Here is a 5168-nt window from a genome sequence, read left to right as displayed (position 1 = left end):
CATAGTTATAGATATTTGTACCGCTCATTAGATGTTGTTTCGTACAAAATAAAGCATATCTATAGATATTTGTACCATACATTAGATGCTGTTTGATACAAAATAAAACATATTTATATATATTTGTACCGTACATTAGATGCTGTTTGATACAAAATAAAGCATATTTATATATATTTGTACCGTAAATTAGATGCTGTTTGATACAAAATAAAACATATTTGTAGATGTTTGTACCATACATTAGATACAAAATAAAGCATAGTTATAGATATTTGTACCGTACATTAGATGCTGTTTGATACAAAGTAAAGCATATTAACTCAGGTTAGTTCGTCACTCGAGTGAGAGAGCTATAATTGTTTTTGTTCTAATTTATAATATTTCTATTCAGAATATTTAAAACAGAAGCGTGATGTATTTAAAATGGTCACGATTTTAAGGCTTTCAGTTTGATCGATTCTAATGATAGTTGAAATTCACAGAGTTAATGCGAGTATTCACACATGCACTTTTTTGTGTGGTATCTTCAATGTAACACACAGGCGATTTTCTGTAGTATCCCTAATGCTATACATCAGATATTCCTGCAGTGTCTATTCTCACTATGGCGCACTTGATTTGTCTTTAGGATCCTCAATCTAACACAAGCAATTCCTATGTAGCATTGATATCATGCTTTTATGATTTTTCTAATTAATTGGAAAATCCTATAATAGAAACTATAATTTCTTGTTGTTTTTAGTGCAAGACTAGACTTGAGCTATTTACACTCTTTCTATCGCTGGAAATAGAACTCGGGATTTTAATAATGTAAGTCCAGAAACTTACCACTAACCCATCGCGAGAAGAAATTATTACTAAACCTAAAACTATATTTTGAATGTGCGACATATGAGATAAATGGCCATATTAGAGATCCGCGAATCAGACATAGCTGTTCTTAATTTAGAACTTCTAACCATAGTAAAGACAATAAATCAGCAACACCAACCACCAAAAAACGACTCATAACCTAATAGTAGAAGTGACTTTTAATTTTACAACGCACACGCTACTGAAAGTGCAAAGTGGTTTGAGTAGTTTATCGCAGCTCGAACCTTGGACCTTCTTATCCACACCTTGAACCTAAAACGGCTCAATTTATTTGTAGTACTTTCTATACTAACTTGAATTACTGAATAACTAATATATTATTAACCAGAATGAAATTTCCAAGGTAAAATTATAAAATAATAGCATTTCCTTTTCAGAAATCAATATTTCAGGCAAAACCAAAACCAGAGGAAGGAGGCATTTAAAATAATTAATAAAGGAAAATTCGGCTTATTTACTTTTGCTAAAAAAAATTCAATATAAATATTAAAGTATTCAAATTTAATATAAAATATTAATATTGTTCTCGTTCTTCTTATTACGCTAGTTCATGGTGGTTAAGGCACTCAACTTCCGACCTGAGACTTGTTAGTTCGAATTTCGTCCCAGAACATGCTCGTTCTATCAGTCGTGGGGGCATTATAATGTGATGGCCAATCTCACTATTCCTCGGTAAAAGAGTAGCCCAAGAGTTGGCGGTAAGTGGTGTTGACTAGCTGCCTTCCTTCTGATCTACCACTTGAAAATTAGAGGCGGCTAGCCCGGATAGCCCTCGAATAATTTTGCGTGAAATTAAAAAACAAACAAATACTACGCTATCTTTATTTTGAAACAGGTGAAAATGAAATTATTATAAATAGAAGCATATTAGCCATTGTAAATTTACCCTGATTATTGTGTTGATATGACATCGCATTTTACTGACTTCTTAATTTCAAACAGCAAGAACTCTAAACGATCGAAGTGATAAGTGCCTAACAAAACTTGGTTATTTTAAGAAATAAGAACTCTGAACGATCTGAAATGAGAAGTGTCTCACAAAACTTTTACCCAGAAAGAACTCTAATGAGAAGTGCCTCAAACTTGATGATTTCAAGCAGCAAAAATTCTGAATTATCTGAAATGATAGTTTTTAATCGAACAATAAATAAGGAAACTAAAGCCGACAAAGAGTTTTCCAAATATTTACTTTTACATACGTGTTATTGCAAAAGTAACATTAATTTATTATCCACATAATTGCTATTACTGTCTTTGATTCACATAATCGTAAGCCTTATGTTTCTCAAAGAAACAAGGCTACTTGTATTGCAGCTGTAAAATATCATTATAATCATAGTCATGCGTTTCACAAAGAAACAAAGCTACTCGTATAATTGGCTGTAATATATCATTATAATCACAAGCCATGTATGCCCCAGTGAATCAGCGGTACGTCTGCGGATTTACAACACTAAAAACCAGGTTTCTATACTCGTGGAGGGCATAACACAGATAGCCTATTGTGTAAGTTAGCGCTTAAAAACAAGCCATGTATGCCCCAGTGAATCAGCGGTACGTCTGCGAATTTACCACACTAAAAACCAGGTTTCTATACTCGTGAAGGGCATAACACAGATAGCCTATTGTGTAAGTTTGCGCTTAAAAACAAACAAAATACACATTTTTCCCAAAGAAATAAGGCTACTTGTATTGTTCGTTGTAAAGTATCATTATAATCATCATCATGTGCTTCACGAAGAAACAAGGACACTTGTATTATTGGCTGTAAAGTATCATCATAATCACACAACACAACATGTTTGGAAAAAAAAAAGAGAGCACACTTTATTCTATAGTTGGTTGTAACATACCGTTATAATGATAAACCATGTATTTTACGAAGAAACAAACTTTGTTATATTTCTGGTTGAAACTTACCGTTATAATTATACATCCACATATTTCACGGAGATACTTCTAGACGTGTCGTTATATTATAGATATATTTTTTTTAAAGAAATAAAAAACACGATGAAAATTGTTCTACACGCCCGAAAAAAAACACTGGCGTTTACTTAAATGCTCGAGTAATGTTATTGAACGTTGAAGTGTCTTAATTGTAATGCATTAGTCACTCGACTGTTACGTATTACAATTTCAAATAGCCCAAAACTGAGTTAAATTGTAATTTAGATTTAGTAGTTAATTAAATGCCGATATATATCCAATTTATGATATTTGACACCAAGAATGATACACACAGTTTCTTTTTTTTAACACAACTATGTTTTAATATATAAACAACAATAATGCAATTTAAAATAACATTTATTACAAACAATGATTTATACACGAAAGTTTTACAAACTTACATGCAATATAGAGTCTTTTTTTCTGGTCTGGAACGTTCTTGATGAGCGAGTTAATTTCGAGTTGACATAGATCGATACAATTCACTTAATAGGGAGCTAGCTAGCTCGATCGTCTTCACTGATCATACGCCGATTTTTTTCCCACCGATGAAGTTGGGTTTTCGTAAAAGTATTAATGTCCGATGTGAAATTTATAAATGTTCCTGGTCAAATATCTGAAGTGTCCCGATTAATAAGCGTTATAAGAATCACAGTTATAGCTTCCGAAGTTTCTAGCACACTGACTATAGCAAACAAATAATGTATACTATTTTTAGGCTCGTCGCGTTGGTTACATATGTAGGCTTGTGGAGGGTTTCTCGAAAATTCAAATTACGTAACAATACAAAGCCACACTAGCGTTTACGTGCACACATATATTGTTATTCTTACACTCGAGAATCTTCTACAACTTTAGAGAATAGTCGGGAGTTCCCCAATACATATTTACCAGTAATACATTATGTAAATTTCTAAATATAAATTTAATTTAAAGAAACATTATTATTAAAATAAATATATAATAATAAATCCGTCACAACTCCCTCCTTAGAGAATTAAAACAAATTGGCGTTCAACAGTTTTTAACAAAGATATTATATATATACATTGACAACAATACATTAAATATAATACATTATACAAAGAATTATACAACTTCAATAATCATGATATTATACAACACAATCAATACATATAACCTATGATCATAAAACTACATAGTTTACGTGAAAGTACATCAGCACAAATGTTATGAATCCCTTTGACATGGATTATCTCCAAATCATACCATCGCAATGATAAACTCCAATTTAAAAGTATTTTGTTTATTTTTCTTTCTTTCTCTTTTCCTTTTTTTTTTTTGAGTGGATGTTGTTACATATTAGAATTTCGAATGGTCTGAAACCGAGATAAATAATACGTTAAATTTAGTAGTTAAATTGTATTTTGGGATTAGCAGTTAAGTAAAAGCCGATATATAGTCAGTTTATGATCTTTGCCAACAAGATTGATACACACAGTTTTCTTTTTTAACACAAATACGTTCTCATATACACACAACAATACAATTTACAATAACAGTTGTTACAAATAGTTGTTACAAACAATGATTTATAAACAAAAGTTTCACAAACTTACAAGCAATATAAAATATTCTTTCTAGTCTGGAACTTCTTCGATATCTTATCGAGGGTTCACGATGAGCGAGTTGATTACGAGTTGACGTAGGTATAATTCGCTTAATGGGAAGCTAGCTAGCTTTGTCCTTCGTTATTCACCAGCACCACACACTGAGTTTCTGTACTTCGTTATTCACCAGCCACACGCGCCGAGCTTTCCATGATGAATTTATATTATGTTTTCGTAAAAATACTAATGTCTGGTGAGAATCCACTGAGGTTAAATGAATTCTAATGTTCGAACTTTGTAAATGCTCCTGGTCAAATATCTTAAGTTTTCCGATTAATTAATAAGCGCTAATCACAATTATAGTTATAACTTCCGAAGTTTATAGCACACTGACTAGAGCAAATTAATAATAGATACTCTCCCTTTTGGCGCATCTTGTTGGTTATATTTACAGGCGTGTGGCGGCTTTCTAGAAAATTCAGATTTACGTAACAATACTGAGCTACATTTAAGCATTTACGTACATACATGTATTGTTGATTCTGACTGTCGAGAATCTTCTACAACTTTGGACGATAGGCGGGAGTTTTGCAATACATATCTAACACAATAAGCTATGCATGTTTTTAAATATACATGTCATCTAAATATATGTCGATAATAAAATAAATATATAATAACAAATTCGTTACAATGTCCCATAATGGGTAACGACTCCTGAACTGAATCACGAACAGCAAATAATAATAAATCAACTCCCAATCCTTC

The sequence above is a fragment of the Limulus polyphemus genome, unplaced genomic scaffold (assembly GCF_000517525.1).
Source record: "Limulus polyphemus unplaced genomic scaffold, Limulus_polyphemus-2.1.2 Scaffold109, whole genome shotgun sequence".
NCBI lineage: Eukaryota > Metazoa > Arthropoda > Merostomata > Xiphosura > Limulidae > Limulus > Limulus polyphemus.
The sequence above is the reverse complement of the archived record's forward strand: the minus strand, read 5'-3'. Positions refer to the sequence as shown.